Source organism: Cetorhinus maximus, unplaced genomic scaffold (genome assembly GCF_964194155.1).
Source record: "Cetorhinus maximus unplaced genomic scaffold, sCetMax3.hap1.1 HAP1_SCAFFOLD_314, whole genome shotgun sequence".
In the NCBI taxonomy this organism is placed as follows: domain Eukaryota; kingdom Metazoa; phylum Chordata; class Chondrichthyes; order Lamniformes; family Cetorhinidae; genus Cetorhinus; species Cetorhinus maximus.
This window is the reverse complement of record NW_027596264.1, coordinates 380,568-398,914: the sequence shown is the minus strand read 5'-3', so window position 1 is coordinate 398,914 and position 18,347 is coordinate 380,568.

Below are 18,347 nucleotides of genomic sequence, written 5' to 3'. Positions count from 1 at the left end.
GAGCAGTTTTCACACAAGCACATACCTAAGAGACTCGTCACTCCCTGTGTACGGTGATAGGTATCAGGGTCACTGGTCCCTTTAACTGGTACCACCGGATTTGTCTTGGTCGAGGTGCGTTCGATGCTAACGCTGAATTAATGTATACACGACCAATCTTGTTAACAACTGCACATAAACCCGGAGTTCAATTCTTGCCTGTAATGAATCCCACAATCTCACTCTGCTCGGTGCCAGTAAACAAGAATGGGTGTGGTTGAAGTGCATTGTGAAAAATGCACCCGGTCCTTACTGTTAATGACTTCCCATCAATTATACAGATAACAAAGGTTCCTCCAGGTGATGTTTGTGTGATACAGGTGCCAATCTCACAAAGAATTTGTATCAAACAGCTGCTGCACTGACATAGCTCACCAACTGTGCTTTAAAATTTATTGGATAAAGAAGATATTTGTTGCAAACATATACAGTATATATGCTGAATGCAGGGACCCTTTTCAAACCATTGAAGAGCAGTGAGACACTCTCCCCATTGAAGAGCAGCGAGACTCTCTCTCCATTGAAGAGCAGCGAGGCCCTCTCTCCAAGGAAGAGCAGCGATGCTCTCTCTCTCCATGGAGGATCAGCAAGTCTCTCTCCCTCCATCAAAGAGCAGCGAGAGCCTCACTCCATCAAAGAGCAGGGAGACTCTCTCTCTGTCAAAGAGCAATGGGACTCTATCGGAGAGCAGCGAAAATCTCTATTTCCCTCCATCGAAGAGCAGCGAGATTCTCCCTCTCCATCGAAGAGCAGCGAGACTCTCTCTATTGGGGAGCATCAAGACTCTCTCTCCATTAAAGAGCAGCGAGACCCTCTCTCCAAGGAAGAGCAGCGAGACTCTCTCTCTGCCAAAGAGCAGTGAGACTCTCTCTTTCCATGGAAGATCAGCAAGTCTCTCTCCCTCCATCGAAGAGCAGCGAGATTATCTGTCGAAGAGCAATGAGACTCTCTCTATCGGAGAGCAGCTTTCCCTCCATTGAAGAACAGCGAGATTCTCCCTCTCTATCGAAGAGACTCTCTGTCTGTCGAAGAGCAGTGAGACTCTCTATCTCCCATCATCGAAGAGCAGCGAGATTTTCCCTCTCCATCGATGAGAGGTAAGACTCTCTCTGTGTCGAAGAGCAGTGAGACTCTCTATCTCCCATCATCGAAGAGCAGCGAGATTCTCCCTCTCCATTGAAGAGTACTGAAGCTCTCTATCTCTCTCTCCATTGCAGAGCTGTGAGACTCTCTCTCTCTCCATTGAAGAGCACTGAAGCTCTCTATCTCTCTCCATTGAAGAACAGCTAGACTCTCTCTATCGAAGAGCAGTGAGACTCTATCAAAAAGCAGTGAGACTCTCTCAATATTAAAGAGCAGTGAGACTCTCTCAATATCGAAGAGCAGTGAGACTCTCCCTCTCCATCAAAGAGCAGCGAGACTCTCTCCATCGAAGAGCAGCGAGACCCTCTCGATCAAAGAGTAACGAGACTCTCTCCAGTGAAAAGCAGCAAGACTCTCTCACTCTCTCCATCAAAGAGCAGCGAGACTCTCTCTCCTCATGAAAGAGCAGTGAGACTCCCTCTCCTTCGAAGAGCAGTGAGACTCTCTCTCTCTCTCTCCATCCAAGAGCAGCGAGGCTCTCTCTCCATCAAAGAGCAGTGAGACTCTCTATCGCAGAACAGCGAGACTCTCTCCCTCTATCGACGAGCAGCGAAACTCTCTTTCTATCGAAGAGCGGCAAAATACCCTCTCTCTATCAAAGAGCAGCCAGGCACTCTGTCCATCGCAGAGCTGTGAGACTCTGTCTCTCTCCATTGAAGAACAGCTAGACTCTATCGAAGAGCAGTGAGACTCTCTCAATATCAAAGAGCAGTGAGACTCTCTCAATATCAAAGAGCAGTGAGACTCTCTCAATATCAAAGAGCAGTGAGACTCTCTCAATATCAAAGAGCAGTGAGACTCTCTCAATATCGAAGAGCAGTGAGACTCTCCCTCTCCACCAAAGAGCAGCGAGACACTCTCCATCGAAGAGCAGCGAGACTCTCTCTCCGTCGAAGAGCAGCGAGACTCTCTCTGCATCGAAAAGCAGTGAGACACTCTCAATATCGAAGTGCAGTGAGACTCTCTCTTTCCATCGAAAAGTAATGAGACATTCTTGCCTTCATAGCGCAGCGAGACTCTTTCTCTCTCCAGCACAGAGCAGTGAGACTTCCCATCAAAGAGCAGCGAGACTCTCTCTCTCTTTCCATCGAAGAGCAATGAGACTCTATCCCTCTGCATCGAAGAACAGCGAGGCTCTCTCTCCATCGGAGACCAACGAGACTTTCTCTCTATTGAAGAACAGTGAGACTCTCTCTCCCTCCATCGATGAGCAGCAAGACACTCTTCATCGGAGAGCAGCGAAGCTCTCTATTTATCGAAGAGCAGTGACACTCCCTCTTCATTGAAGAGCAGCAAGACTCTTTCTCTATCGAATCATGGTAGCCAGCAAATCAGTTGGAATTGCTTCACCTCCTGCTGCCTTATCTCTGGCGCTGCCAAGGATTTCCCCCTTGGCCCCATCCTATTTCTCAGCTGTGCATTGCCACTCAGTGCCAGTGGGATTTCGGGGTTCAGTGGGATTTGTGGGTTCAGTGAAATGTGGTTTGGGGCCTAAGTGTTAGTGGGAATTGTGGTTTCAGTGTTAGTTGGAGTTGTGGGTTCATTGTTATGGGATTGAGGCCCAAGTGTTAGCAGGATTTAGCGGTTCAGTGGAATTTGTGGGTTCAGTGTTAGTGGGATTTTGGGTTTCAGTGGGATTTGTGGGTTCAGTGAAGTGTGGTTTGCTTCCTAGGTGTTAGTGTGATTTGTGGGTTCAGTGTTAGTGGTATTTGGGGTTTCAGTAGGATTTGGGGCTTCAGTAGGATTTGGGGTTTCAGTGAATGTGTGGTTCGGTTCCAAGGTGTTAGTGGGATTTGTGGGCTCAGTGTCAGTTGGATTGTGGGGTTCAGTGGGATTTGTGGGTTCAGTGAATGTGTGGTTGGGGGCCTAACTGTTAGTGGGATTTATGGGTCCAGTGAAGTGCAGTTTGGGATTTAGGGGTCTGGTGGGATTTGTGGGTTCAGTGTTAGTGGGGTTTGGGGGTTCAGTGGTATTTGTGAGTTCAGTGCCAGTGGGATATGTGGGTTCAGTGTTAGTTAGATTGGGGATTCAATGTTAGTTGGATTTGGGGGTTCAGTGTTAGTTGGATCAGGGGTACAGTGTTAGTTGGATTTGGGGGTCCTGTGTTAGAGGTTTGAGGCCTAAGTGTTAGTGGGATTTACCAGTTCAGTGGTATTTGTGGGTTCAATGAAAGCGCGGTTTGGGGCCTAAGTGCGAGTAGAATTGGTGGGGTTAGTGTTAGTTGGATATGGGGGGTTCAGTGTTAGTGGGTTGAGGCCGAAGTGTTATTGGGATGTGTGGTCTCAGTGGAAGTGTGGTTTGGGGACTATGTGTTAGTGGTATTTGGGGGTTCAGTGTTAGTGGGATTTGTGGGTTCAGTGATAGTCAGGTTTGGGGGTTCAGAGAAGTGCGGTTTGGTTCCTAGGTGTTAGCGGGATTTATGGGTTCTGTGTTAGTGGCATTTGGGGGCTCAGTTTTAGTTGGATGGAGGGGTTCAGTGTTAGTGGGATTTATGGGTTCAGTGGGATTTGTAGGCTCAGTGTTAGTGGGATTTGTGGGTTCTGTGAAAATACAATTTGTGGGGTCAGTGTTAGTTGTATTTGGGGGTTCAGTGTTAGTTGCATTTGGGGGTTCAGTGTTAGTTGGATGCGGGGTTGAGTGTTAGTTGTATTTGGGGTTCAGTGTTAGTGGGATTTGTTGGGTCAGTATTAGTTGGATGGGGTGTTCAGTGTTAGTTGGATTTGTTGGGCCAGTGTTAGTTGGATGGGGTGTTCAGTGTTAATTGGATTTGTTGGGTCAGTGTTAGTTGGATGGGGTGTTCAGTGTTAGTTGGATTTGGGGGGTTCGTTGTTAGTTGGATTAGGGGGTTCAGTGTTAGTTGGATTTGGGGTCCGGTGATAGTTGGATTTGGGGGTTCCGTTTTTATTGGATTGGGGGTTCAGTGTTAGTTGGATTTGGGCGTTCAGTGTTAGTTGGATTGGGCGTACAGTGTTAGTTTAATTTGGGGTTAGGGGTTTGAGGTCTAAGTGTTAGTGGGATTTACCAGTTCAGTGGGATTTGTGGGTTCAATGAGAGCGCGGTTTGGGGCCTAAGTGTTAGTGGGATTTGTGGGTTCTGTGATAGCGCGATTTCAGGCCTAAGTGTTAGTTGGATTTGTGGGTTCAGTGGGATTTGAAGGTTCAGTGGGGATGTAATTTGTGGGTTCAGTGTTGGTGGGATTTAGGGGTTCGGTGGGATTTGTGGTTTCAGTAAAAGTGTGGTTCGGGGCCTAAATGTTAGTGGGATTTGTGGGTTCTGTGACAGTGCAATTTAGGGCCTAAGTGCGAGTAGGATTTGTGGGGTCAATGTTAGTTGGATATGGGGGTTCAGTGTTAGCGGGTTGAGACCGAAGAATTAGTGGGATGTGTGGGCTCACTGGAAGCGTGGTTTGGGGACTATGTGTTAGTGATATTTGTGGGTTCAGTGTTAGTGGGATTTGTGGGTTCAGTGATAGTGGGGTCGGGGGTTCAGTGGGATTTGTGGGTTCAGTGAAGTGCAGTTTGGTTCCTAGGTGTTAGCGGGATTCGTGGGTTCTGTGTTAGTGGTGTTTGGGGGCTCAGTGTTAGTTGGATGGGGGTTCAGTGTTAGTAGGATTTACGGGTTCTGTGTAAGTATGATTTGTGGGGACAGTGTTAGTTGGATTTGGGGGTTCGGTGTTAGTTGTATTTGGGGGTTCAGTGTTAGTTGGATGGGAGGTTCAGTGTTAGTTGGATTTGGGGTTCAGTGTTAGTTGGATTTGGGGTTCAGTGTTAGTGGGATTTGTTGGGTCAGTGTTAGTTGGATGGGGTGTTCAGTGTTAGTTGGATTTGGGGGTTCGTTGTTAGTTGGATTTGGGCGTCAGTGTTAGTTGGATTTGGGGGTTTATTGTTAGTTGGATTGGGGGTTCCGTTTTAATTGGATTGGGGGTTCAGTGTTTGTTGGATTTCGGGGTTCAGTGTTAGCGGTTTGAGACCTAAGCGTTAGTGGGATTTAGCGGTTCAGTGGGATTTGTGGTTTCAGTGAAAGTGCGGATTGGGGCCGAAGAGGAATTTGTGGGTTCAGAGTCAGTGGTTTTTGGGGTTTCAGTAGGATTTGGGGTTTCAGTGAACATGTGGTTCGGTTCCAAGGTGTTAGTGGGATTTGTGGGCTCAGTGTCAGTGGGATTGTGGGGTTCAGCGGGAATTGTGGGTTCAGGGAATGAGTTGTTGGGGGCCTAAGTGTTAGTGGGATTTGTGGGTTCAGTGGAATTTGTGGGTCCAGTGAAGTGCAGTTTGGGATTTAGGAGTCTGGTGGGATTTGAGGGTTCAGTGTTAGTGGGATTGTGGGGTTCAATGAAGTGCGGTTTGCTTTCTAAGTGTCAGTGGGATTTGTGGGTTGGGTGAATGTGCGGGTTGGTGGCCTAAGTGTTAGTGGGATTTGTGGGTTCAGTGTTAGTGGGGTTTGGTGGTTCAGTGGGATTTGTGGGTTCAGCGAAGTGCGGTTTTGTTCCTAGGTGTTAGCGGGATTTGTGGGTTCTGTGTTAGAGGCATTTGGGGGTTCAGTGATAGTTGAAGGTTCATTGTTAAGGGTTTGAGGCTTGTGTGAGTGGGATTTTTGGGTTCTGTGAAACTATGATTTGGGGCCTAAGTGTTAGTGGGATTTGTGGGGTCAGTGTTACTTGGATTGAGGGTTCAGTGTTAGTTGGATTGGGGGCTCAATGTTAGTTGGATTTGGGGGTTCAGTGTTAGTTGGGTTGGGGGATTAAATGTTAGTTGGATTTGGGGTTTCGGTGTTAGTTGGATTTGGCGATTCAGTGTTAGTTGGATTGGGGGTTCAGTGTTAGTTGGATTGGGATTCAATGTGAGTTGGATTTGGGGGTTCAGTGTTAGTTGGATTGGGGATTCAGTGTTAGTTGGATTGGGGGTTCAATGTTAGATGGATTTGGGGTTTTGGTGTAAGTTGGATTTGGGGTTTTGGTGTTAGTTGGATTTGGGGGTTCGGTGTTAGTTGGATTGGGGGTTCAATGTTAGATGGATTTGGGGTTTTGGTGTAAGTTGGATTTGGGGTTTTGGTGTTAGTTGGATTTGGGGGTTCGGTGTTAGTTTGATTTGGGGGTTCAGAGTTAGTTGGATTTGGGGGTTCAGGGTTAGTTGGATTTTGGGTTCAGTATTAGTTGGATTGTGGGTACAGTGTTAGTTGGATTTGGGGGTTCAGCGTTAGCGGTTTGAGGCCTAGGTGTTATCGGGATTTCGCAGTTCAGTGGGATTTGTGAGTTCAGTAGGATGTAATGTGTGGGTTCGGTGTTAGCGGGATTTATGGGTTCGGTGGGATTTGTGGGTTCAGTTAAAGTGTGGTTCGGGGCCTAAGTGTTAGTGGGATTTGTGGGTTCTGTGAATGTGCTCTTTGGGGCCTAAGTGTTAGTAGGATTTGTGGGGTCAGTATTAGTTGGATTTGGGAGTTCAGTTTTAGCAGGTTGATGCCAAAGTGTTGGTGCTATTTGGGGATTCAGTGGGAGTGAGATTTGTGGGTTTGGTGTTCAAGGGATTTAGGAGTTCAGTGGGATTTGTGGGTTCAATGAAAGTGGTATTTGGGGGTTTATGTTAGCAGGATTTGTGGGTTTGGTGATCATGGTATTTGGGGAATTCAGTGTTAGTGGGATTTGTGGGTTCAGTGGGATTTGTGGGTTCAGTGAAAGTGCGGTTTGGGGCCTAAGTGGGATTTGTGGGCTCTGTGTTGTGGGGGTTGATTGTTCGGGGTTTCTCGACCTGCCTGCAGCTCCTGACATCCACCCTTGCAACGCCCCTTTACTAACATCCAGCTGGGATGGCTATCTATCACGTCTTCCTATTCTTAATCTAAGCCTTAATAGGGGGAGTCGGTGCCATAGTGGCATTGTCCCTATCCTGGTATTCCAGAGACCCAGGGTAATGTTCTGGGGATCTGGGTTCAAATTCTCCCCGTAGCAAATTGAATTGAATTAAATAAAAGCCTGGAATTGAAGGTCTGAAATTCTAAAAACCCATCTGGTTCACTAATGCCCTTTAGCGAAGGAAATCTTCTGTCCTTACCTGGCCTGGGCCTATATGTGACTCCTGACCCTCTGAACAAGGGCAATTAGGGATGGGCAATAAATGCCAGCTTAGTCAGTGATGCCCATATCCCATGAATGAATAAGAAAAAGCTCATGGTAGCCAGCAAATCAGTTGGAATTGCTTCACCTCCTGCTGCCAGAGCCTTATCTCTGGCGCTGCCAAGGATTTCCCCTTGGCCCCATCCTATTCCTCAGCTGTGCGTTGCCCCTCAGTGACCCGATTCAAAGGCGACATGGGAGCTTTCAGCGTCACTTCTCCCAACCCCTGCGATGCTCCCTACCCAACATCCAGTTTTGGGAAAGACTGAGGCCGTTGTTCTCGATCCCCGATCCAATTCCATTTTGCTTTAAGCTACTGACCCCCGCCCCCCATCGTTCTCCTTGTCCGCATTCTGAGATTCAGCCAGCCTCGCCACAACTGCAGATTCACATTTTCCAAATGTTAAATGTCATGGGGGGATCGGTGCATCTCCGACAAGGACAGCCTTCATTGCCCTTCCCCATCTGCCCTTGAATCGAATGGCTTGCTAGCCTATTTCAGGGGGCAGTTAAGAGTCAACCACGTTTGAGCCTGTGTTGTACATTCATGTCATGGGTAAGATGGCCTACTTCCAGCTTTTAACGGAACCTGAACTTACGCCTGTCTCGGCTGATCCGCTGCGGGAACCCTCATTCATGTTTTTGCCTCCTCTAGACTAAGTTATTCCAATGTGCTTCTTTCTCAGCTCCTACATTTTACACTAGTAAACAGGAGGCCATCTGAAACCCTTCTGCCCGTGTTGTAACGCACAGGTAGTCCAATTCCCCCCTCGCTCTGTTATGGGTGAGCGACATTGCCTCCCAGTCAAGCAACTCATTGATTGCATTTTCTCCCCCTTCCTTTGTTTACAAATCCCTCCATGGCCCTATCACTTTAATCTCCTTCAGCCGCACAGCGCTCCGGGATATCTGTGCTAATCCAATTCTGTCCTCATGTGCATCCCCAATTTTAATTGCTCCGACATTGATCTTACTCTTGACTACCTTCCCCACCCCTCTCTGCCTCTCTAGCTCTACAAAGGATCTCCTTTCAAAATTGCTTTCCCACCAAGGCTTTAGCCATCTCAGCTAATGTATATTCCGCTTATATTCATGCATGTAAAAATATATTCATACATAATTCAATCATGGACTTGTCTCTGCCCCCTCTCAGTTTCATTTTTCAATTAATTGAACAATTGACGTAACCGGATATTTTACCGCCATCTTCAACTGCTCCCTAAACCTGGACTGGGTCGCCCCATAAATAAATGTGTTGGTGCAGCAGTTCAAAACCTGCAGCATGTCACCTACATTTTCAAATATATTTTCTGAATCGTTGTAATCCCTGGGATCTGTTCCTGTGATGTTATGATATAAGAATTCTACAACATAAACCGACCACAGGAGAATGAAGCTGCCGGAAATGGTGAAGAGTAAAATCACATACCTCCTCCTGCTCTCCATCTCTGGGTCACTGCCATTCTCTCCCTGGCTCCGACCCCTCAGTCCCTTACGGACTCGACTGGACACTAAAATGTGTCTGACGGTCAAAGCGTTGAGTAACAGGATGAAAGCGATTGGGAGCAGTGGAGTTGAAGCCGTATCGAACCAGTCAAATCCAATCCATCCAGGCTCAGTGAAATATTTTGCCTTTACCTCACAGAACCATGGTACGTGTTCATTTGTCCATTGGGGTTCAAGTGTAAAGTAGTACGGGAAATTTTTTAAACAGAGCAAAACGCAGGTTATTGCTAGAAACCCAGCCGCAGTTTTCTCAGTGCAGTATTTTTTATCAGTCTCTGGCAACAAATGGCCGCAAATCGGTAAAAGGAGAAAGTGACAGTGAACCAGACAGAACAGTCGGTAGCTGCCTGACTGAGGAGTTGGGCGGAGAGCAGACAGTGGGAGTTAAGGGGTCATTGGGCAGAAAGCAGACAGTGAGAGTTAAGGGTCGTTGCGCAGAGGCGGACAGTGGGAGTTAAGTGTCGTTGGGCAGAGAGTGGACAATGAGAGTTAAGAGTTTTTGGGCCCAGACCTGGCAGTGAGAGTTAAGGATCGTTGGGCAGAGAGCAGATAGTGGGAGTTAAGGGTCATTGGGCAGAGAGTGGGCAGTGGGAGTTAAGGGTCGTTGGGGAGAGAGCGGACAGTGGGAGTTAAGTGTCGTTGGGCAGAGAGCGGACAGTGGGAGTTAAGGGTCGTTGGGCAGAGAGCGGACAGCGGGAGTAAAGGATCGTTGGGCAGAGAGCAGACAGTGGGAGTTAATGGTCGTTGGGAAGAGGGCAGAGAGTGCGAGTAAAGGATCGTTGGGCAGAGAGCGGACAGTGGGTGTTAATGATCGGTGGTCGGAGAGCAGACAGTGGGAGTTAAGCGTCGTTGCGCAGAGGCGGACAGTGGGAGTTAAGGATCGTTGCGCAGAAGACGAAAGTGGGAGTTAAGGGGTCGTTGGGCAGAAAGCAGACAGTAAGAGTTAAGGGTCGTTGCGCAGAGGCGGACAGTGGGAGTTAAGGGTCGTTGGGCAGAGAGCAGACAGTGGGAGTTAAGAATCGTTGGGCAGAGAGGAGAAAGTGGGAATTAAAGCTCGTTGGGCAGAGAGTGGACAGTGGGAGTTTACGATCATTGGGCAGAGAGCAGACAGTGGAAGTTAAGGGTCATTGGGCAGAGAGCAGAAAGTGGGAGTTAAGGATCGTTGGGCAGAGAGCGGAAAGTGGGAGTTAAGGGTCGTTGGGCAGAGAGCAGACAGTGGGAGTTAAGGGTCGTTGGGCAGAGAGTGGACAATGAGAGTTAAGGGTTTTTGGGCCCAGACCTGGCAGTGGGAGTTAAGGGTCGTTGGGCAGAGAGTGGACAGTGAGAGTTAAGGGTTTTTGGGCAGAGAGCGGGCAGTGGGAGTTAAGGATCGTTGGGCAGAGAGCAGACAGTGGGAGTTAAGGGTCGTTGGGCAGAGAGCAGACAGTGGGAGTTAAGGGTCGTTGGGGAGAGAGCAGACAGTGGAAGTTAAGTGTCGTTGTGCAGAGAGCGGACAGTGGGAGTTAAGGGTTGTTGGGCAGAGAGCGGACAGTGGGAGTAAAGGATCGTTGGGCAGAGAGCAGACAGTGGGAGTTAATGGTCGTTGGGAAGAGAGCAGAGAGTGCGAGTAAAGGATCGTTGGGCAGAGAGCGGACAGTGGGTGTTAAGGATCGTTGCACAGAGAGAGGACAGTGGGAGTCCAGGATCGTTGGGCAGAGAGCAGACAGTGGGAGTTAAGGATCGTTGGGCAGAGAGCGGACAGCGGGAGTTAAGAATCGTTGGGCAGAGAGCAGCCAGTGTGAGTTAAGGATCGTTGGGCAGAGAGGAGAAAGTGGGAATTAAAGCTCGTTGGGCAGAGAGCGGACAGTGGGAGTTTAGGATCGTAGGGCAAAGAGCAGACAGTGGGAGTTAAGGGTCATTGGGCAGAGAGCAGAAAGTGGGAGTTAAGGATCGTTGGGCAGAGAGCGGACAGTGGGAGTTAAGGGTCGTTGGACAGAGAGCAGATAGTGGGAGTTAAGGGTCGTTGGGCAGAGAGCGGACAGTGGGAGTTAAGTGTCGTTGGGCAGAGAGCGGACAGTGGGAGTTAAGGGTCGTTGGGCAGAGAGCGGACAGTGGGAGTTAATGGTCGTTGGGAATAGAGCAGAGAGTGCGAGTAAAGGATCGTTGGGCAGAGAGCGGACAGTGGGTGTTAATGATCGTTGGACAGAGAGAGGACAGTGGGAGTCCAGGATCGTTGGGCAGAGAGCAGACAGTGGGAGTTAAGGATCGTTGGGCGGAGAGCGGACAGTGGGTGTTCAGGATCATTGGTCGGAGAGCAGACAGTGGGAGTTAAGCGTCGTTGCGCAGAGGCGGACAGAGGGAGTTAAGGATCGTTGCGCAGAAGACGAAAGTGGGAGTTAAGGGTCGTTGGGCAGAGAGCAGACAGTGAGAGTTAAGGGTCGCTGCGCAGAGGCGGACAGTGGGAGTTAAGGGTCGTTGGGCAGAGAGCAGACAGTGGGAGTTAAGGATCGTTGGGCAGAGAGCAGACAGTGGGAGTTAAGAATTGTTGGGCAGAGAGCAGACAGTGGGAGTAAAGGATCGTTGGGCAGAGAGCAGACAGTGGGAGTTAAGGGGTCGTTGGGCAGAAAGCAGACAGTGAGAGTTAAGGGTCGTTGCGCAGAGGCGGACAGTGGGAGTTAAGGGTCGTTGGGCAGAGAGCAGACAGTGGGAGTTAAGGATCGTTGGGCAGAGAGCAGACAGTGGGAGTTAAGAATTGTTGGGCAGAGAGCAGACAGTGGGAGTAAAGGATCGTTGGGCAGAGAGCCCACAGTGGGTGTTAAGGATCGTTGCACAGAGAGAGGACAGTGGGAGTCCAGGATCGTTGAGCAGAGAGCAGACAGTGGGAGTTAAGGATCGTTGGGCAGAGAGCGGACAGCGGGAGTTAAGAATCGTTGGGCAGAGAGCAGACAGTGTGAGTTAAGGATCGTTGGGCAGAGAGGAGAAAGTGGGAATTAAAGCTCGTTGGGCAGAGAGCGGACAGTGGGAGTTTAGGATCGTTGGGCAAAGAGCAGATAGTGGGAGTTAAGAGTCATTGGGCAGAGAGCAGAAAGTGGGAGTTAAGGATCGTTGGGCAGAGAGCAGACAGTGGGAGTTAAGGGTCGTTGGGAAGAGAGCAGAGAGTGCGAGTAAAGGATCGTTGGGCAGAGAGCGGACAGTGGGTGTTAATGATCGTTGGACAGAGAGAGGACAGTGGGAGTCCAGGATCGTTGGGCAGAGAGCAGACAGTGGGAGTTAAGGATCGTTGGGCGGCGAGCAGACAGTGGGTGTTCATGATCGTTGGTCGGAGAGCAGACAGTGGGAGTTAAGCGTCGTTGCGCAGAGGCGGACAGAGGGAGTTAAGGATCGTTGTGCAGAAGACGAAAGTGGGAGTTAAGGGTCGTTGGGCAGAGAGCAGACAGTGGGTGTTAAGGGGTCGTTGGGCAGAAAGCAGACAGTGAGAGTTAATGGTCGTTGCGCAGAGGCGGACAGTGGGAGTTAAGGGTCGTTGGGCAGAGAGCAGACAGTGGGAGTTAACGATCGTTGGGCAGCGAGCGGACAGCGGGAGTTATGGATCGTTGGGCAGAGAGCAGACAGTGGGAGTTAAGAATCGTTGGGCAGAGAGCAGACAGTGGGAGTAAAAGGTCCTAGGGCAGAGAGCAGACAGTGGGAGTTAAGGATCGTTGGGCAGAGAGCAGACAGTGGGAGTTAAGGATCGTTGGGCAGAGAGGAGAAAGTGGGAGTTAAAGATCGTTGGGCAGAGAGCAGACAGTGGGAGTTAAGGGTCGTTGGGCAGAGAGTGGACAGTGAGAGTTAAGCGTTTTTGGGTCCAGACCTGGAAGTGGGAGTTAAGGGTCGTTGGGCAGAGAGCAGATAGTGGGAGTTAAGCGTCGTTGGGCAGAGAACGGGCAGTGGGAGTTAAGGATCGTTGGGCAGAGAGCAGACAGTGGGAGTTAAGGGTCGTTGGGAAGAGAGCAGAGAGTGCGAGTAAAGGATCGTTGGGCAGAGAGCGGACAGTGGGTGTTAAGGATCGTTGGACAGAGAGAGGACAGTGGGAGTCCAGGATCGTTGGGCAGAGAGCAGACAGTGGGAGTTAAGGATCATTGGCCGGAGAGCGGACAGTGGGAGTTAATTGTTGTTACGCAGAGAGCGGTCAGTGGGACTTAAGGATCATTGGGCAGAGAGCAGACAGTGGGAGTTAAGGGTTGTTGGGCAGATAGCGGACAGTCGGAGTTAAGAATCGTTGGGCAGAGAGCAGACAGTGGGAGTAATGGGTCGTAGGGCAGAGAGGAGACAGTGGGAGTTAAGAATCGTTGGGCAGAGAGCAGACAGTGGGAGTAATGGGTCGTAGGGCAGAGAGGAGACAGTGGGAGTTAAGAATCGTTGGGCATAGAGTGGAAAGTGGGAGTTAAGAATCGTAGGGCAGAAAGCGTAAAGTGGGTGTTAAGTGTCGTTGGGCAGAAAGCAGAAAGTGGGAGTTAAGGGTAGTTGGGCAGAGAGCAGAAAGTGGGAGTTAAGGGTCGTTGGGCAGAGAGCAGACAGTGGGAGTTAAGTGTCGTTGGGCAGAGAGCAGACAGTGGGAGTTTAGTGTCGTTGGGCAGAGAGTGGACAGTGTGAGTTAAGGGTCGTTGGGCAGAGAGCGGACCGTGGAAGTAAAGGATCGTTGGGCAGAGAGCAGACAGTGGGAGGTAAGGGTCGTTGGGCAGAGAGCAGACAGTGGGAGGTAAGGATCGTTGGGCAGAGAGCAGACAGTGGGAGTTAAGGGTCGTTGGGCAGAGAGCAGACAGTGGGAGTTAAGGGTCGTTGGGCAGAGAGCGGACAGTGGGAGTTAAGAATCGTTGGGCAGAGAGCAGACAGCAGGAGTTAAGGGTCGTTGGGCAGAGAGCAGACAGTGGGAGCTAAGGGTCGTTGGCAGAGAGTGGACAGTGGGAGTTAAGGGTCATTGGGCAGAGAGCAGAAAGTGGGAGTTAAGGATCGTTGGGCAGAGAGCGGACAGTGGGAGTTAAGGGTCGTTGGGCAGAGAGTAGGCAGTGAGAGTTAAGGGTCGTTGGGCAGAGAGTGGACAGTGAGAGTTAAGGGTTTTTGGCCCCAGACCTGGCAGTGGGAGTTAAGGGTCGTTGGGCAGAGAGCAGATAGTGGGAGTTAAGGGTCGTTGGGCAGAGAGCGGGTAGTGGGAGTTAAGGATCGTTGGGCAGAGAGCGGACAGTGGGAGTTAAGAATCGTTGGGCAGAGAGCAGACAGTGGGAGTTAAGGGTCGTTGGCAGAGAGTGGACAGTGGGAGTTAAGGGTCATTGGGCAGAGAGCGGACAGTGGGAGTTAAGAATCTTTGGGAAGAGAGCAGACAGTGCGAGTTAAGAGCCGTTGGGCAGAGAGCGGACAGTGGGAGTTAAGGGTCATTGGGCAGAATGGAGACAGTGGGAGTTAAGGGACGTTGGGCAGAGAGCGGACAGTGGGAGTTAAGGATCGTTGGGCAGAGAGCAGACAGTTGGAGTGATGGATCGTTGGGCAGAGAGCAGACAGTGGGAGTTAAGGGTCGTTGGGCACAGAGCGGATGGTGGGTGTTAAGGATTGTTGGGCAGAGAGCAGACAGTGGGAGTTAAGGATCGTTGGGCAGAGAGCAGACAGTGGGAGTTAAGGGTCATTGGGCAGAGAGCAGACAGTGGGAGTTAAGGATCGTTGGGCAGAGTGCGGACAGTGGGAGTTAAGGATCGTTGGGCAGAGAGCGGACAGTGGGAGTTAAGGATCGTTGGGCAGAGAGCAGACAGTGGGAGTAAAGGGTCGTAGGGCAGAGAGCAGAGAGTGGGAGTTAAGGACTCATTGCACTTTCTCTCTCTCATCATAGCCCTGTATCAATCCCAGACTCATTCCACTGTCAATCGCTGTCACATCAAAGCCCTGTATCAATCCCAGACTCATTCCACTTTCTCTCCCTCTCTCTAATCAAAGCCCTGTATCAATCCCAAACTAATACTAACATTCTGCTAATCTCCTACTGTCCTCTATCAAAACCACATGAATCCCTCTGTCCCCCTCTCACACCATACCCCTGAATCAACCCATGAATCAATCACAGCTTGTGCCCATTGCTTCCTTACACTCCTGTATTAATCCCAAATTAATTAGATTAATTAATTAGATCTGTTCTCAATCTATCCCACTGAGCACCATGGTCGTGCCACAATACCCAGTGTGTGCTCCATTTTCATTTCTGGTGCCTCGGTCGATGCTTGGAAGTTCACCATCCTTATTCTGATTGAAGTTTTTCTGTCACTGTTCAATATAACTAAGTATGTTATGAGGGCAATTCAGGGGGTAGTCATGAGTCAAGCACATTGCTGTGGGTTTGGAGTGACAGAATGGCCAGATGGGCTAAGGCCACTAGATTTTCTGCTCGAAAGGGTATTAGTGATCCAGATGGATTTCCATGAGAATGCAATACTGTCAAATCCTGCACTTCAGATACCAGCCTTTAATGCCGAATATCTTAATTACTTCAATTTCCATTTGCAAAGTGTCCAGATGGGATTTGAACTCAAGTTCCAGGTCTCTCAACTTCCAGGTCTCTGAAATACTAGCACATGAAAACAATCACTATGCTGCAACAGTACAATAATATGGTGTACTGTTAGAATGTTGGCACTGCCCGAGTGCTGTACTGTCAGAGCGACAGTACTGACGGAGCACCGCACTGTTGGAGTGACAGTGCTGAGGGAGTGCTCCACTGTCAGAGGGGCAATGCTGAGGTAGCGCTGCGCTATCAGAGGGTCAGGAATGAGGGACTGCTGCACGGTCAGAAGGTCAGTACTGAGGGAGTGCTGCAGTGTCGGAGGGTTCGTACTGAGGGAGTGCTGCAGTGTCGGAGGACCAGGACTGAGGGTGCGATGCATAACTGGAGCCAAAGTGTTAAGCGCTATGTCATGGGGCTCAAATCTCTGAAATATTTTCCTGGGCCCGCGACCTTCAGGTTCAGAGATGAGAGAGTGCGATTGAGGTCCACTTGAAACAGACCGAAATCTCATGGACGGGTTCCAAAACTGCTAAATGAATCCTTAGGCAGGGAACATATTTGCACAGGGATATTTTTCTAAAATAGTTTTTTGCCCTGGAGTCATCCCTTCCCGTAGAAGCTGAGAAACAACATTCAACCTGGTGCAGGGAGGTCACTATCAGATTGTCGTAGGAATAGGTATGAGGGAGTCAGTACTTTACGCAACGAGCACTTCCAAGGGAAGACTTGGGAAACAGAATGGTGGAATTTTTTGCCTTCAATAATTATTGAATTCCTATTTGTCCGCTCCATTCAGACAGCAGGTTCCAGTTCACAACATCTCACTGCGGGGAATCACTTCTCCTTATCTCTGGACCTTTTAGCCTTTATCTTCAATCTATGTCCTCTGGTCAGCAAAACTCCTGCCAGTGGGGAGACGGTGAAACTTTTCATGATGTTGAATGCCTCCAATAAATCTCCTCTTAGTCTTCTCTGCTCTCAGGAGAAGATTTAATAGAGACTTCAGTCTCTCCACATTAACTGAAGTCTCTCCTCCCTGATGCCGGTCCAGCCAGTCCAATCTCACACCATCTCCAAAGCCCTTCAGATCCTTCCTCAAGTATTTTATCCCAAAAATATGAAACTACCTTGCAAGGATAGTATTCTAAAGGGTGTGCAGGAGCAGAGAGACCTGGGTGTATATGTACATAAGTTATTAAAGGTGGCAGGACAGGTAGAGAGAGCTGTTTCTAAAGCATGCAGTATTCTAAACTTCATTAACAGGGACATAGAGTACAAGAGCAGGGAGGTTATGATGAACTTAGATAAGATAATGGTTAGATCTCAGCTGGAGTACTGTGCACAGTTCTGGGCGCCACACTATAGGACAGTTGTGAGCGCATTGGAGTGCAGAAGAGGACTACAAGAATGGCTCCAGGGATGAGGTGTTACAGTAATGAGGAAAGATTGGAGCAGTTGGGAGTGAGGAGAATTGATGGAAGATTTAAAAATCATGAGGGGTCTGGACAGAGTATATAGGGAGAAACTGTTCAAAATCGTCAACAAGTCAAGAACCAGAGGGCACAGTTTCAAAGTGTTTTGCAAACAAAGTAAATGCGAGGTGAGCAAATGTTTTTTTCACACAGCGAGCAGTTAGGGTTTGGAATGCACTGCCTGGAAGTGTGGTGGAGGCAGGTTTGATTGAGGCATTCAAGAGGGCATTGGATGGTTATTTAAATAGAAACAATGTGCTAGGGTACGGGGAACAGGCAGGAGATTGGCACTAAGTTAAAATGCTCAGAGAGCCGGTGCAGACACGATGGGCCGAATGGCCTCCTTCTGAACTGTTACTATCCTGGGATTCTGTGATTGTTAGAATGCTGTGTCGCCCACGCAAAGATTGCTAACTGAAAGTGTTCAGTTTATTCCAATCTCTGTTTATTGTCCAATAAGAATTCCTCAATCCAAGTTAATATATCACCCCCAATCCCAGATGATGGAGAGTGTGATTAAAGAGACTCTCCAAATGTAAAGCTTCATTGATTAGCCCCCAGCCCTTTCCTTAGGGTTTGTGTTTCCTGCTGAGCCAGTGACTGGGTTCATCACTCTCCTGGGCCACAATACATTTCTCCACTGCACTGTATCAATCCCAAACTCATTCCACTGTGTCTCTCTCTCATCATAGCCCTGTATCAATCCCAAACTTATCCTAACATTCTGCTCATTTCCTACTGTCCTCTATCAAATCCAAATGAATCCCTCTGTCCTCCTCTCACACCATACCCCTGAATCAATCATAGGCTGCGCCCATTACCTCCTTACACTCCTGTATTAATCCCAAATTAGTCCCACTACCCAGTGTTTTGATGCCTGATTTTGAGCTGCTAGATCTGTTCTCAATCCATCCCACTGAGCACCATGGACATGCCACAATACCCAATCTGTGCTCCATTTTCATTTCTGGTGCCTCGGTCGATGCTTGGAAGTTCACCATCCTTATTCTGATTGGAGCTTTTCTGTCATTGTTCAATATAACCAAGTATGTTATGAGGGCAATTCAGGGGGTAGTCATGAGTCAAGCACATTGCTGTGGGTTTGGAGTGACAGATTGTGCAGACGGGCTAAGGCCACTAGATTTTCTGCTCGAAAGGGTATTAGTGATCCAGATGGGTTTCCATGAGATTGCAATATTGTCAAATCCTCCATTTCAGATACCAGCCTTTATTGCCGAATATCTTAATTACTTCAATTTCCATTCGCAAATTGCCCAGATGGGATTTGAACTCAAGTTCCAGGTCTCTGGAGTACTAGCACATGAGAACATTCACTCTGCTGCAACAGTACAATAATATGGTGTACTATTAGAATGTTGGCACTGCCTGAGTGCTGTACTGTCAGAGCAACAGTACTGAGGGAGCACTGCACTGTTGGAGTGACAGTACTGGGGGAGTGCTCCACTGTCAGAGGGACAGTGCTGAGGTAGCACTGCACTATCAGAGGGTCAGGAATGAGGGACTGCTGCACGGTCAGAAGGTCAGTACTGAGGGAGTGCTGTGTGTCGGAGTACCAGCA